The sequence below is a fragment of the Syngnathoides biaculeatus genome, chromosome 2, assembly GCF_019802595.1.
Source record: "Syngnathoides biaculeatus isolate LvHL_M chromosome 2, ASM1980259v1, whole genome shotgun sequence".
Lineage (NCBI taxonomy): Eukaryota > Metazoa > Chordata > Actinopteri > Syngnathiformes > Syngnathidae > Syngnathoides > Syngnathoides biaculeatus.
This window is the reverse complement of record NC_084641.1, coordinates 21,626,555-21,643,312: the sequence shown is the minus strand read 5'-3', so window position 1 is coordinate 21,643,312 and position 16,758 is coordinate 21,626,555. Positions and strand designations below refer to the sequence as shown.

At 40.8% G+C, this 16,758-nt stretch overlaps 1 protein-coding gene and 1 long non-coding RNA gene across 2 annotated transcripts in view; one reads left to right on the top strand and one right to left on the bottom strand.

Annotated features, from left to right (window-relative positions):
* Positions 1 to 16,758, bottom strand: part of LOC133511718 (XK-related protein 7-like) — a 50,917-nt gene that overhangs the window by 22,218 nt on the left and 11,941 nt on the right. The window lies entirely within an intron of this gene.
* LOC133511723 (uncharacterized) lies at positions 626 to 3,113 on the top strand. Its single transcript, XR_009798022.1, has 2 exons — positions 626 to 785; positions 2,917 to 3,113. It is a non-coding gene; the product is annotated as an uncharacterized LOC133511723 (long non-coding RNA).

The following is a 16,758-nucleotide window of genomic DNA, read 5'->3' as shown; positions in this document are numbered from 1 at the left end:
CAACCTAATTTAATTGCTAAGAAAAAGTTTTTTGAGGAGGGCACCCATCACATGGTGTTCCAGTGACGTTTTGCAGTTAGTGCGGTCTGGTGGAGAAGAGGTTAACACATCTGCCTCATATTTCTGAGGACCGGAGTTCAAATCCGGACACGCCTGTGTGGACTTCACGTGGTCTCCCAGTGCACGCGTGGGATTTCTACGGATACTCTGGTTTCCTACCATATCCTCAAAAAATGAATTAATTAACATGAATTGAAAGGTCTAAATTGCCCCGAGGTGTGATTGATTGACTTTTATATGTACCCTGTGATTGGCTGGCAACCAGTCCCGTGTATACCCTGCCTCTCGCCCAGAGTCAGCTGGGATAGGCTCCAGCACGCCTGTGACCCTAGTGAGGATAAGCGATGAAGAAAATGAATGGATTCTCCAGTACATGTGACTCTTGGATACAAACTCTCTGGTCAGGAGTCGAGAACACTCAACAAATACACATTCGGGCGGTTTGCTGTAGATGACAGCCAGTATCAATTTCCTGCAGGCAAACAATCGGATCAGGCGTCGTCAAGGACTACAAAAATGGCAGATTGACTACAATAAACCGGAAAGACGAATCATGACACAGCTGCTGCGTGAACTCTAAAAGAGGGTGCGTGTCACAGGTGGAATAATTAAAATCCAGCATCCAACATTGATGAGCACAAAGAGGATTCCGTTATTGTCTGAGTACTAAAACCGGTGCAAAAAAAAAAAAAAAAAAACATGAACAAACGACTGCAAGATGGCTGGTAAGAGACTGATCGGAGACTCTCGCAGTTAAATTGTTGTTTGCGTGAGCGCTACCGCAGAGCTGGCTGCCTATTTACATTCTATATGTTGTGTACCATTTAGTTCCCCTCGGTGCTAATTGTGTGTTAAAGTCCCTCGTTTATTAAATTATAGTGAAATTATTACCTTGCAAATATGTGGGGTTTTAAATTGATCTCTCGAGACATTGTGAAATTACCATTTGTTGTGTAATTGCAGGGTGGGCTAAGCAATGTTAAAATAGCGTGGATTTTAACTGATGTCCGCATGAAGTCGTTTGTGTAAAAATTTCACTATTTAAATATTGCCAAGAAAAATTCTAAAAGTAATATCCATCTGTTTTCCAAGCCGCTTATCCTCACAAAAGTTACGGGGGAGCTGGAGCCGATACCGACTAACATCAGGCCTAAGGCAGGCTACACCCTGAACTCGTCGCCGGTCAGTTGCAGGGTACATTGACACCTTCACACAGCGGCAATCGATCCTACACTGGCCAGACGAAAGTCAGGCGTGTGTACCAATACACCGTCAGCGACTTATGTTAAAGGGGAAGTCCGGTCGTTTGGATTAACGAAATATCCGATAGGGCAGCACAGTGGATCAGATGGTAAAGCGTTGGCCTCACAGTTCTGAGGACACGGATTCAATCCCGGCCCTGTTGTGCAGAGTTTGCATGTTCTCCCCGTGCCTGTGTGGGTTTTCTCCGGGCACACTGGTTTCCTCGCACATCCCAAAAACATGCAACAATAATTGGACACTCTAAATTGTCCCTAAGTGTGATTGTGAGTGTGACTAATTGTCACTGTGTGCCCTGCGATTGTCCTGTACAATGTACTCTGTCTTACCTGTCGTAAAGTTCCCATGTTCTATTTATTCTGGAGACAAAAGTCGAACACTAGTTTAAATGCCTGGAGAGATACAGAAATCTAGGAAATTGAATAAATGCAGTTTTACAAAATGCACTCCTGACGTGCAACTTATTGGACGCAAGTACAGTTAATGCATAGAAGGTAATAACTGGCTCCAAGCACCGACTTTTCATTTGAAAAGCTCTGTTTTTGATATCTTAGTACTCTATGTATTTTTATTTAATGTCAAATTGATGACAAAATAGTATATGTTTTAAGTTACTGGCCTAGACGACCAAAGCCGTGCTCAATAACTCCTGACTGACGAAAGCGATGCCATTCCAAGGAAAAATGTGACATTTTTGTTTTAAGAAATTCAGGGCACTGTCTTGATACAAGGACCTTCATAGATGTTTAAAAAAAAGGAGGGAAATTCAAATCAAGTCAAACCATAGGGCTGAAAACGGGACTTATTTGTCACAGCTACATCTGTCTGGTGTTCTATGCGACAGAATGGTCTCCGCTAGGATGAAGGGTAAAGTTTATAAAACAGCGGCGAGGCCGGCCATGATGTATGGATTAGAGACGGTGGCACTGAAGAGGCAACAGGAAGCAGAACTGGAGGTGGCAGAAATGAAGATGTTGAGGTTCTCGCTCGTAGTGAGCAGGTTGGCAGGCCAAAGTTGGGTGTTTTGGAGACAAGGTTAGCGAGAGCAGACTTCGATCGTTTGAAAATGTCCAGAGGCGAGAGAGTGACTATGTTGGTAGAAGGATGCTGAGAATGGAGCTGCCTGGCAAAAGAGTGAGAGGAAGACCAAAGAAAAGGTTGATGGGAGCTTATGAGGGAGGACATCAGTGAGTGTTCGAGAAGAGGATGCACGAGATGGGCTTAGATGTAAAAAGATGACATGCTGTGGAGACCCATAACGGGACAAGCCAAAAGGAAAAGAAGAAGAATTGTCACAGGTACTGACTCCTTCTCATTCACCTCACATGAGGCAATCATCTTGTGACCTTGACCTATCGACTGCTTTTGCCCCAGTACCAGACTCCACGCCACTCATTGTTCTGGGTACACCGCAAACGCTGTACGACTCAGTCTCGCCGCTTTGGGGCTTACGGAAATTCATTATTTCGGTGCAACTTTTCCGCCCTTGTTTTGCCGTTGTTCGTCTTTTCCTCGACGTGCAATCTAAAATGACTCCTTTTAATTGTTTCTCGTTTCTGTGTTCCCTCACACCTTCTCCTCCTCCCCCTCGCTCAGCCCATCCTCGCTTCGCTATCTTAATTGCGCTGAGTGCTGGAGAAGATGGCGTGGCTGGACTGCCTGCTGCCTGTCTCGTCGGTGCTTTTTCTTCTCGTGACGAGCAGAAAAGAACAAGAACGTCTTTTGTTTGCCTTTGATTGGTGCTCGAACAATGGGACTGGCAGAAAAAAAATAAAAGGGACATTGCTTCGTAACTCCCACTACTTTCATTTGTGCGGTGACACATTGTTCCACATTCAATTGATTATAATATAATAATAATTATTCCCAACAAAGCCCATCAAATAAAAGTCTGTTTCATGTCATAATTCACAGAACCAGGCCACTTTGAAACACAAGTGCTTGCTCCTGCACCAAACGCGGTGAGATGTGACTCAAAAGTAGTGACAGAAAGGGTTGGGCAACCAGGACTGACATTTTTTGGGGGAGATTCTCACAGAATCTTTCAAACTACAAAATTTTGGTACCTAGTTTTGATTGTTTCAATCTTCCCACCTCGAAAAAGAGATGAAAACAGATGGAAAAGCAGTAGAAACCAACAAATAACGCTCCTCATGAAGACGCACTTATGCCTAGCGGCGGTGGATAAAAGTGTCTCCGAACTTTGTTAAAATGAATAACAAGTCACTTCAATCCAACAACTTGAAAAACAGATTGTGCAAAGGAAGCTTTCAAAATGTGTCGCGTCTGACGACGACCTTCAGTGAAGTCCACTCTCAGTCCACTGAATGAGAGAAACAATAAAATAAATCTGTGCCAACGCTGAGACAGCTAACAAGAGCACTTTTGGCTTTTTTCCAGTTTTCTAACATACCTAAGTGCAGATGACAGGGAAAAAAAAAGCTCAATATTGGGCTAAAACGTCACCGTAATAACTTATGTCGCAATGAATTGACACAAAATTCACATAGAGGTCTTGCAGGAACACAAACAATAAATCTCATCAGTGGGTCAGCAAAGGAATTAGCATTTTACAGCATTCGGTTCCATCCATTGTGACAAAACAAAACAAAACCCCCAAAAAGTCACCGTTGCTGTGTGAAGTTACTTTTTATGCAGTGCGTACTCTTCAAAATGAAGGACTGCAAGTTTAAAAGGGGAAATCAAGGTAAAACTTGTACATAGAAACCATTTGGTGTGATGGAACAGTTCCAAATAACTACTTCTCATTTTCCTGATGCAGTCACTCGATTCCTTCTGCGGCGTGTTCGCCTCAAGTCTAACCCTCCCTTCATGTCTCCACTGCCGTCCCTCCCCCCTCTGTTCATCTTTAATTCATTACATTATATTTCTTTTCATTTACAGGATGTGAACAGTGATGCATTGTTATTAATATCGACTGCTGAATATAGATTGCAGTAAATCAAATTAAACTGGGAAAAATTTAATCCAGATCACAGGCTCAACAAACCTACAAGTTTAAAAGAAACACAAAGGCCCAATTTATTTGCTTTTATTGTGGCGATTCAGAAGAGATCAAGAAATCGTCTTGTTGAACTGCTCAGAATGAACAAGAGCAACAAATGTAATCACTTTTCTTAAATTCACACAACCTGTGACAGTTTAAAATTTGAACCCGTGTGTTTAAAATAAAGCTAAGATAGGCGGAGAATGTAACTATACTGCATGTTTGACTATGCAGTGAAGAAAAGGCCATATTGATGTCAAATGTGTATGGGAAGGCACGATCGATATCATGTGAAAACATACAGGAAGAATTCAATGAAGTGTGATGTATTTTGTTTAAAGTTCAGCTCCAGGCAAGGCGCCCTGGTGAGATCAACTAGGCTAATGATTGATTGTTCAGACCTGGTGCTGTCTTCCATCAGTCAAGAGGATCGTGGTGGGCCCGGTCCAAGTGCAACATCCATCAAACAGAACCGACAAAATGGCTGAAACGAATGCACCCGAACGAGACCAAATCGTCTTTTCCTTGCGTTGTGCAGTTAGGTTGACTGGCCTTGTTAGCATTGATAATCCTTCCAATACAGTTAAGACGCACACTTTTAAATCAACCAGAATAATTCATATTTTTAAACAACAGAACACTTCTGGGAGCCAGAACGTAGTGACAATCAGGGACCTGAATTGAAATGATTAAAAAAAATACTTAGTAGTTAGGGTTGAATCTCTAGACACAGACCAAATGTATTTTTTTTTTTTAATTTATTTCAGAAATATATATATATAAAGTGATTCATCCAAAAGCAAGATTATATAATTTGGAGTGCAATAATGTTTCCTCTCCTAGTAAATTATTATAGTCCACTTCTTTGGTTGGAACACAATAAACACGTAACCTTTGAATAAATAAAATGATAAATGGTGGAAAATACAGTTCTTGATGAATAAACAGGAACACTTTCAAAACGCTAGTCATATATTTCGAACGGTCTTTCCAGAAGTTCAAACTCACGCAACCACTGAGCTTACAGCCTGGGCAGCTGATTCGGCGGTCGGCAAAGAGTTTTCTAAGTATTCCAAGGAGCAACGTTTGGCACCGCACAATCTGTAATACGTTCACAGTTGCTCACTCTGTCGACTGCCCAATTCTTTGAATTGAAGTAGCCAATACAAACAATCACATCTTTTTTCTAACTTTGCGTTTACACAACTCAAAACAAAACAATTTGAAATATGGCCTCGTCAGACCAAAGTGCACTTGCCCATTTTGGGTCAGTCCACCTCAGATGGGCCCTGGACTGGAGAGGTCGGCAGCGTTCCTGGCTGTTATTGAAACATGGCTTTTACTTTTGCATGGTAGAGTTTGAAGTAGCATTTGAGAGTTTAGAGTTTAATGCAGTGCCACCTGAAGGCTTGCAGATCACAGGCGCTAAATGTTGGTTTTCGGCCTCTCCGCATACATGCAGGGATTTTTCTAGATTCTCTGAACATTATAGACCGTAGATGATAAAATCTCTCAATGCCTTGCAATTTTACATTGAGAAATATTGTTCTTAAGCTCTTGGACTATCTGCTCACACAGTTGTTGAAAAAGTGGTGAACCTCGCCCCATTCTCGCTTGTGAACAACTGAACCTTTTGGGCATGCTCCTTTTATTACAACCATGACACTCACCAATTTCCACTTAAACTGTGGAATGTTCCACAATATTTTTTTTTGAGAAATCTCCGATTCTCAGTCGTATGTTGATCCTGTCCGAGCTTTATTGGAATCTTTTGCATCAAATTCAAAACGAAGGAATATTTGAACAACCATGACAACACCTTAGTTTGAACATGAACTTATTTTTGGACTACACTCTATATTCAGTTAATATTGGTTGAAAAGGATTTGTAAATTGTGCTATTCTCTTTTTACTTATTGTATTTTCTGCTCTATAAGGCACACCTTCAATGAATGGGCTATTCCAAAACTTTTTTTCATATATAAGGCGCGCTGCATTATAAGGCGCACCGTCGGCTTTTGAGAAAATTAAAGGCTTTTATGTACGGCCTCTAGTGCGGAAAATATGGTACATTTTATACAAAACATTGGAATTGCGGTTTGAATGGTTTTGTCATTTGTTATTAAATATTAATCGTGAGCTGCTATATTGTAGTGTATACACTCCAACCTCTTAAGGGTTGGAAGTGTTTGGAGGTGATGTATTTGAAGATAAAGGTAACTGTTTCTTGCTTGAGTACTAATGGTATTTATACTCAAATACATGAAATGCCTGTGTCTCTTCTTTAATGCTACACATAATTCTATCGTGTTTTGCAAATTATTTGCAACAGGATGGCATTATTAAGAGGTGGATAAGGTCAGTAAAGCCCAGGTCCGAGACGCACCACCTGCTACTGCTGTAAATGCATGCATTTACTTCACTGGAATATCGGTGAATAGTCCAATAAAACCGCTAGAATATTAATGCATACATTTATACTGGTGGTCTGGAATTTAGTGCACGTTTACAGCCGTGTATGTTCACACGTCCTGCAGTTTGTGCAATTCTCAATATGCTGTGAAATTTCCAACACTGGACAGAACTGAGGTCATGAAGTTGAGAATTTGTTGGAAAGGTACGCTGGAGTTGCAGGTTTTAGAGTTAGAACCGCCGTCATTTAGAATGTCACCTCCGTGTACTTAATGGGACCTCAGCTCAATGAACATGACAGAATTAACCATTTTCCTTCTTCTTGGGATTTTTGTATCTTTTTTTTTTTTTTTTCATGACACGTGCCAAACAGTGCAGTCTCAAGAAAGGGTTTCAAGAGAAAAATGTGAGAGGAGAAGAATAAATTACAATGTAAGTTTAACGAAGCGGTAAGATTCCAGCATCATGCATGACATCCCTTTTTTAGAAGGTGATAATAAACAAAGGTATGTGGAAAAATGAGAGACACTTGGCATAGAAGGCCCATATTTAATGCCAAAGTCAATGTTTTCACTGACAAGAAATTTCACTATTAACCAGCTTGCGCTTGTCTTGGACAACTGGATATACACATATCTAGTGAGTGAGTCATCGAGATTTACACAGAAAAGTTTGAAAGCGTATAAAATTCTGGACGCATGCAAATACTTCGTTGCTGGATCTGTTCTCAATCAAGAATAAATCCCACATAGTGATGGAGCCACTCATCTTTTTTCAATACAAATTCCAATATTTAAAAAAATGACCCCTGGTTTTACACAAACTCGCATGCATTAACTATCATTAGGGGGGAAAAAAAGGACAGCGAGTCGGCTCCTCCGTACACAGAAGCGTGTTACGGCCAAACGTTAAAGTAAATTTTTCTGGTACAGATGTTTTTTTTTTTTAAATATGCTTTGTTCTCAAATGAGTCCAATGTGTATTTAAAAAAAAAAAAGAAAATAAACCGGTGGGATAGGCTTCTGCCCCCGACACGGAAGCGCGTTGAGCCCACACGAACTTCGGTCAAACTCTGTGTGACCGACGGTTTATTTTCTTTTTTTAAATTCGCATTGGACTCATTTGAGAACAAGCATTGCAAGCATTGTTGGTGAAGTCACATAAGTGGGGACAAATGAATTAAAAAAATCAACCTGCAGACCTGCAGCTGATTGTGAATACTTGGAACGCACTTGCCGTCACATACCGCGTCATGTGAATATTGCTGGACTGACAATGTTTGGTTCTACCTATGTGTATGAAAAGTCTTTCTCGCATTTAAAAAAAAACAAAAACATTAAGACCAACCTACTTTCATGAATAACGGATGGAAGTCTCAAAGGCTGCATGAAGTTTAATTTAATGACGTATGAAACGGATGACTAATAGCCAGCAGCAAATAGGTCGCATTAATGGTTAAAAAGTACTTTTGTCATCATTGGTTAGCAACAGCATAATGTTATTTAAATGAATTTAGAAACTTATTGTACCCTTAAACTGTTGGTCTTACATAAAATGCATCAATAAACTTGTATTTAGTTTTAAAAATATTGGATGTCTCTTTTGGAATTACATTTTGAAATATTTGCCATTTATGGCTCTCTCAGCCTTTGAAGGAATAATCCAGTGCTTTGAATGAACAGTGTATCCAATAGGTCATGTTATATGTACCCTATTTGACAATGTGCTGTTAAATCATCTCTCATTTAATAGTGTTTTGAGAAGATTTTTATCGACAATTATCAATTTTCAGGGGCGCTGCCATTTTAGCCCCGGACGCCGGACCTCGGCTAAAGGCCTCCGCCGCCTGGAAGCTCGGCTCGTGGCCCGTCGCCGGAGCTCGCTCATCAGACTCCGCGTCATTCCCGTTCAAAGAACCATCTGTGGCTGCTGGCCCGGATCTCCGGGGGCCTTTGTTTACGCACTTATGTCCCGCGCGTAGGGCTCCGAGTAGTCAGATTCCGCGTCATTCCGCCCGAAGAACCATCCAAATATTCAACATTAATTACAGCCACAGGTTCAAATCTGTATGGAAGTATTCCTCCGTCTTCCCGATCAACCGATACTGCTATTTCTTCATCAGATAAAGATAAACCCGAGAAATCAGCGCTGAGCATAAATGGTGTCCCATGTAATCGAGCGTTTAGAACGGCACGTAACACGTCACATACGCCCACTTAGATCGTGTGACTCACGAAAATGGCAGCGCCCCTGAAAATTCGTAATTGTCGATTAAAAAATCTTCTCAAAACACTAGAGAGAGAGGATTTAACATCAAATAGTCACAATAGGGTTCATATTACATGAACTATTGGATACATTATTCATGCAAAGCACTGGATTTCCCCTTTAAAGGTTCCTGACCTAACCACTGTTTATATTATAAACATTAACTTTGTTCTACACTTTTGCGACAAAGAATACAAATTTCATTTGTGATGCCATGACACCATAATGATTCAAATGGAATGTCTTAGTTTGTAAACGTTAATAAAGTGGTTATTTTTACTCTCGCACATCAGTTAAGTACATCAAAATTGTACAACCAAACAAAGTGTTTGTTCTCCCCATGGCTCTGTGGGTTTTCTCCCAGCACTCTGGTTCCTCCCGCATCCCAAAGGCATGCATGCTAGGTTATTGAAGACTCTAACTTGCAGCAGTAGGTGTGAATGTGAGTGCCAATAGTTGTTTGTTTGTATGTGCCCTGCGATTGGCTGGCAACCACTGATCTTTAAAAAAAAAACACTTTACGGCTTATTGGCCACCAAAACTGAAGTCGCCATCCGCCATCTTAATACTCCCAAAACAATTATGTCGATCTGTGCAGTGACAGCAATTAATCACCAATTTCGGAGCTGTGAGAAAAAGATTCCACAGGTAAGTTAGAAAAATTTATTTTGACACTGTTAAAGTTTTGTAAAGGTTTTTTTTTTTTAATTTTCTGATGAGCTTAATTCACTTGAACAAAGTTTTGTTTACGGTTGTTGTTGTTCATTGTTCACTCTGTTTCGGTTTTGTAAGCCGACAGTTTTTCGCAAAAAAACCGATGTAAATATTTTTCCAAACTTCATCATAAAACACTTTCTGTGAAATTTTGATGAATTTCATAATACTGAACTCTGCAAATTGAATTTGATTTTCAAATGCAAGGAAACAAGTTTAAATTTTCCTTCTGAAATAGGATGTCGGTGAGACAACAAATGAACAATGCGTTTAGCATATATTTTCCTTATTTCCAAAAATATATCGAATGGATTGACTTAAAATGTAACGTTTTTATGACAAAAAAAATGCTTAGGTTTTTGCTATGTTATGATGATAGTGCTTCACAGCGTATCTTGGGAAAAGTTAACATGTCACGGAAATCGGGCCCAGGTAATATGCAAGGTTTTTTGGTAGTCACAGTGTTATATGTCTTTCCTTTGCACTTAACACCAAGTCGAATTAAAAATCCTTCATGTTACCAGAACTGAAAAAATGTCAAGTTCACACACGACCAGTTTTAATTCTACATGCCAAACTTTGAGGAAAACCCTCGCCATAATCCAACCTGTAAACCATGTTCTCCACACGTTTTGGGGGTACCAAGATGGCGGCCAACTGGCTTCAACCAATCGACATACCGCTCAATTGTATACGCTTTCCAGTCTTTTGTATTTTGTTTTTGTTTTTTTTTTTTTTTTAGATCAGTGCTGGCAACCAGTTCATGGTGTACCCACGTCCTGCGTGATGGGAAAAAAAACCCCAAACATTCGCAACGGTATATTTAAATGAGTCCTTGTAAAATAGGAGGGCACACCCTGGTGCAATGCCAGCGGGGGCGTCTGACCCCAAAGAAGGTGCTTTTTTTTATATATATAAAGTTTCTTTCGGCTTGTCCCTTTCGGGGTCGCCACAGCGTGTCATCTCAGATGAAGACACATATATGTTTGGCACAAGTTTTACACCGGATGCCCTTCCTGACGCAACCCTTCTCAGGGAGTGGAGGCCCCAGTGGGATGCGAACCCACATCCCCTGGTTTACCAAACCAGTGCTCTAAGCACTGAGCTACACTGTACGACAAAAACATGTAATTCCACACCCATAACAGGAGGTGGCAGTGGCACTCTCATTGTCAGTGTACGCGCAAAAGGAGTATTAGCCGTCGGGTTTTTCCACTGAGCATGCGCACAGCACAGCACAGCACCGGGCAGGAGCGATTAAGTGCAGCAAATGAAGCCTCAAGAGACACAATGGAAAAGTATTTAACAAGGAGGAAGAGAAAAGCGGAGAGAGACCAAGGAGACAAATGCCGTCCTCCTGAATGGTAGCATTCAATTTTAGCGACGCCGTTCACGTGAGTGTCTTGTCTGTGTGTCCCCCCTCCCCACCCTTACTTGTGCTCACCAGCTGCTGATTGTGCCTCTTAGCTGCGCCTCTTATCACCAATTACCTCATGTATTTAACCTCTTGTCTAGTCACCAGTTTGTTGTACCTTCTCTTCATGTTCAAGTATTTTTTTATTTTCTCGCCACTGAAATCATGTGGACTCTTTTTTTTTTTTTTTTTTTTTTTTTTTTTCCCCCATTGACCCTGACACTTTGCCTTATTTATTTACTTTTTAAATACCATTATCTTTTCTGACTGCTTAACCATGCACTAAACTCCCCCCACCACGTGATGGCAGATGCAATTACAGCCTGTATCCAAGTATGAGATTTTAAATGTCATCGCCACATATGTCTATCAATTAATTAATTTAGCCATTATGTTATGAAATTTAATTTTAAAAAAAGTCAATTAAATCAGATTAATTGGATCTAAAAGGTCAAAATTAAAGCCCACTCACAACAAACAATTTTGCTCCCAATTTTCCTGCAGTCTACTAATAGAAATGTCTTCTCTTGCTACTTTTGTATTTCAGTATCCGCTATTGGTGCTGAAACATTGCATTGTTCCCCATTTTGAGACAAATAAAAGTTCGTGAATATTAATTAATGTGCTTTTAATATCTTATAGGCCCCTGTTCTCAGGTGACCTATGCAGTGATGTAGAAATAATTTCTGGTTTCATATGGTGTCGTGTGTGGCTGTGTTTTATTTTCATTTTGGACACTTATTAATTTGCCTGATATTTTGCTTTTCAAAGTTGATTCTTCGTCCCTATATTACTTTTCGAGTAGGACCAACAGTATGTGACAAGTAGAGTGTATAACCCAATGACTTATTTCTGTGTTGTGTGACTCCCGTAATTTCCGGCCTACAAGTTTATTGGGGGCGGCACGGTGAATCAGCTGGTAAAGTGTTGGCCTCACAGTTCTGAGGTCCTGGGTTCAATCCCAGACCCGCCTGTGTGGAGTTTGCATGTTCTCCCCGTGCCTGAGTGGGTTTTCTCCGGGCACTCCGGTTTCCTCCCACATCCCAAAAACATACGTTAATTTGACACTCTAAATTGTCCAAGGTGTGATTGCAAGTGCCCTGCGATTGGCTGGCAACCAGTTCAGGGTGTACCCCGCATCCTTCCCGTTGACAGCTGGGATAGGCTCCAGCATTCCCTGTGACCCTCGTGAGGATAAGCGGTGAAGAAAATGGATGGATGGAAGCTTATGTGGTGATGCAACTAATTTGTGTATTTTTTTTTTTCTAACTGTCGCAAGGGGGCACCCGAGTGGAAAAGGTAAGAATGAGACCGGTGGAATATATGTGCCGAGGAAGTGACTTTTACAGGCCCTGCTAGCGCTGCGCTACCGTTAGCGCTGTGCTAGCATGTTGCTGCGATGTTACTAGTGTGTCTCAGTGATATTTACCGATGAGTTTTATTTTAACCAGCCCTGTTAGCGCTAGGGTTAAACTCCTTCTGTTTTACCGTCTTTGTAAATATCTCGTGTTTCATTGTGGGTTTCAATGTTGGCACTTGTGGCTTTTGCACTGCGTGTATATATATATATATATATACACCAAATGGTATTTCCTATACAAATGTACCTGGTGAGGCTTGTAACCAAATGTCCTCAGTAGGCCGGCAATTACATTCACAGAAATCTGTACTTTTTTTGGCATGACCAAATTCAGTCTGTACTACCAAGTATGAATTCATCCAAGTATATTCAATACCTACTCCTGTCCATTTCCGCAGGAGTGGAAGAATTTTTGCCGAGTCTCTTCCTTAATCATGTATGATTTTTATTCCTTCTCTACCAATTTCCATGGCACATCACACATCGATGCCACACAAGGGCAAAATTGTGCCACAACAATTAATCATGTGGATCAAACGCACTCAAAATAAAAGGGTTAAAAAAGCCATTTCTAAAGATTTACAATTTCAGAAAACCTTGAGGAATGACATTATCCTCACGTGGAGCAAACATAGAACAGTGGAGAACCTTCGCAGAAGTGGCTGGCCTACAAAGATTAGCCCAACAAAACAACAATGACTTAACCATGAGGCCACAAAGGAACTGTGGACAACTTCTGAAAAGCTTCTGACCTCCCTTGTTTCAGTTCGGGCCAGCGGTTCATGACAAGAATAAAGAAGAGAGACTGGACAAAAACGCTATTCATGGCAGAGTTCCAAGCCCAAAACCACTGCAGACCCCCAAAACAAGCAAACTCTTCTTACTCTTGCAATAAATAAATGAATAAACAAAAAATTCTGAATGATTGCCAAGACTTTTGGTAGAATATTATATGCACTGATGATATGAAAGTTGGGCTTTTTGCAAGGTGTGTGTCTCATTGGATCTGGCATAAATGTAGCACAGCATTTCAGAAAAAGAACATGATACTACCAGCCCAACATGGTGGTGGTATTGTGATGGACTTGGGCTGCCCTGCTCCTTCAGGACCTGGACAACCTGTCTGCTTTTAAAAGACCCGGACAACTTGTTGTGAGTGAAACCATTAATTCGATTCCTTAACAGAAAATCCTGAAGACGAATGTTCAGACCTCTTTCTTTGACCTCCTGCTGAAATGCAATTGGGTTCTGCAGATTATTGATCCAAAACGGAGCAATAAGTCAACTTTTGAATGGCTTCCAAAAAAATCAAATTTTTTGGGGGTGGCCCTGTCAAAGTACAGAGTTCAATCTAATTGAAATGCAGTGGCATGACCTTAAAAAGCCCGTCAATACGCAAAAGCTTTCAATTTTTTGATGAATTCAAACAATTCTGCAAGGAACAGTCAAAATATCTCCACTGAGATGTGAAAGACTCAATTGCCATTTATAGAAAATGCTCGATTACAGTTGTTGCTTCTGAGAATGGTCCAATCCACTCATTAGGTTTAGGGGGCCATTACCTTTTCATACATGGACAGGTAACAGAAAAGTTTTATTTCCTTAATAAATGGTTATACCTTGGCTATACTTGTCTCTTCACATTTTTTGATGATTTTAAAAACTGAAGTGGGGGAACTGTGTAAAAATATTTTTAAAATGAGAAGTAGGTCAATAGGTTTTCTTGGCACTGTACCCAAAACTATATTTTTATTTTTTTTATTTTGGGTCCAAAGTTTTGAATTGCAGTAAAGTGTAAAACCAGTGGCCAAAGTTCTGCCACAAATGAAAACCTGTGGCACAACCCCGTACACTGTGTGGCACTACTTTGTTTTGGCCATGTCGCACAGGGTGTTGCTGGAGATCAATATTTGACACGCAAAACCACGATAGAGGGTCGAGACTTTATGCCTTTGCCCCCTTTTTTTTTTTTTGGTAAATCTCAATATAGCATTAAGGAATGAAGTGTAGCGTATGAGGCATCAAGTAGCTTTTAGGCCCATGTGGCACACGAGCGTTTCATCTCATAAAAGCTGCAGAGAATTACAGCTGATTTCCTTCAGTCTGCGTTTAATAGGCTCCAAAACCATTAGCGCCCATTCAACAGCAAAATGGTTTAAGCACAGTTTGCCTTTCAGACTGCATCAGCTGCTTCAGATTTAATTCAAACACTAACATGGAGCAATTCTGACAGAGTGCTTCATTTGGAGCAAAAGGCCATAAAACGAGCAACTTTGCTTTTCCCTGAGGAGTGGCTGCCAACTCTTTCCAGCCATTCACGAAGATGTGCATGCATATGTTACTGGAGAGCAATTTAGCACGCAGGAAGTCTACCTACCAGGAAAACTACAGCACAGAGTGTCCTCTGTTGATGAAGAGTTCTGTAACCAAAATTTGTACCTAGGGTATCACTGTGTGTGTTTCTTTCGGCTTGTCCCTTTCGGGGTCGCCACAGCGTGTCATCTCAGATGAACGCATATACATGTTTGGCACAATTTTTACGCCGGATGCCCTTCCTGACGCAACCCTTCTCAGGGAGTGGAGGCCCCAGTGGGATACAAACCCACAACCCCTGGTTTACCAAACCAGTGCTCTAACCACTGAGCAACAGGGCCTCCCTAGGGTATCACTAACCCTCACTAAAACAGCAGTGATGTAATAAATACAGTACATCTTGGTATGAAAACTCTTTTGGGCAATAAATATTAGGGGTGTCCCGATCTGATCTTTGAGATCACAAATCAGTCCAATCCCAGGAAAAAAAAAAAGTATAATTTCATACTGGACCTAGAATCTCATATTTTACCAATCCGATACAAGCGGTCCATTCCAAGTTCCACTCCAGCACTTCCATGTGATCATGACAACAGCTTGCTAAAATGCTAATATAGTAGCAAGTTTAGCCGTTTAGTGACACTGCAGTTGAGGTCCTCTGTGAGTTTAAACTCATATAATAAAAAGAATGAATTCTAATGAATCTTCTAACTACTTCACAGATGTTGGTTCTTTGTTTTTCTCCACAAAAATCATTATCTCCAAGCTAACACACATTGAATGGAAAAACAGTATTGAGAAGCTAACAAAATTAGCTTTGAACGTATAGCGCTCAAATTAATGAATACCGGTACACAAATACTGAATAATCATACAAAGAGGGAATATAGCAATACTCTGCCATATATTCTTGACACTGTGAAAAACGACAATATTCAACTGTGACTTCTACTTTTTATTTTATTTTATTAGACAACCTCGGGACACATTCAGACTTTGACAATTTTGTTTTAGGAATGTTGGAAGAACCTGGGAGTACTTGGCGAAAACCCACACAAGCACGGGGTGAACATGCAAAACACTCTGACACGATGATTCCGACTGTAAAAGCCAATAAAAAGGAATCCCCGCTGCTTGTCGCCATGAAAAAACAAGTGGAAATTTGCAAATGACACTGAGAAAAAAAGAAAACCGAGGGATCAGGATTATGAGGTATGACTACTAGGAAAACACAAATTTTCCTACTGGGCATCCAAGGATTTATCATGGCACTGTATATTTGTGCTCATACTCGGTGTATTTCCCCACTAGCTAAACATGTGGACACATGAATCGCCAGCAAATCCAAAAAAGGGCATTTAAATGATGCGATTTTATAATATGAAAGCACCTGCGAACTGTCTTAAAATGTGAAAAAAAATGCATCATATCTTCTTTAAAGACGAGCCATGCTGACCTAGGCATACATTTAGACGTGGAAAACTGAAAGCAGTGAGACCGACAATGTTCAAATCAGGCATACAAACAAATTCACACGAGACAGTTGATTGACAGCTCCCCAGAGGGCTGCGGTGAATAATTCAGCGGAGGCTGACAGACAAACATCAGTCGGGAGCATCAGACAGGCAGGTGGCTGCGGATCATCAACACTTTACCCGCAGGCATATTTTTATTCATAATCAATAACTATTGAATTTTACATGAGCCTCGGTGCATTCATCCATTGCCGCCGTTATATGCTAAAAGAGAAACGCCTTTTAAAGACACACTGTTGCTTCACACGCCGCTGGCCATTGCCGGGGAGATGCATTGCAACGCCGACATCCTGGCGAGGGGCAAGCCGATCCTCTTACGGCTAACGATGCTCCTTAGCATCATTGGCATGGTTCTATCAAGGGTTCAAAAAGAATCTCAGAAGACCAAGACAATAAAATAGGTTAAAATCTTTTC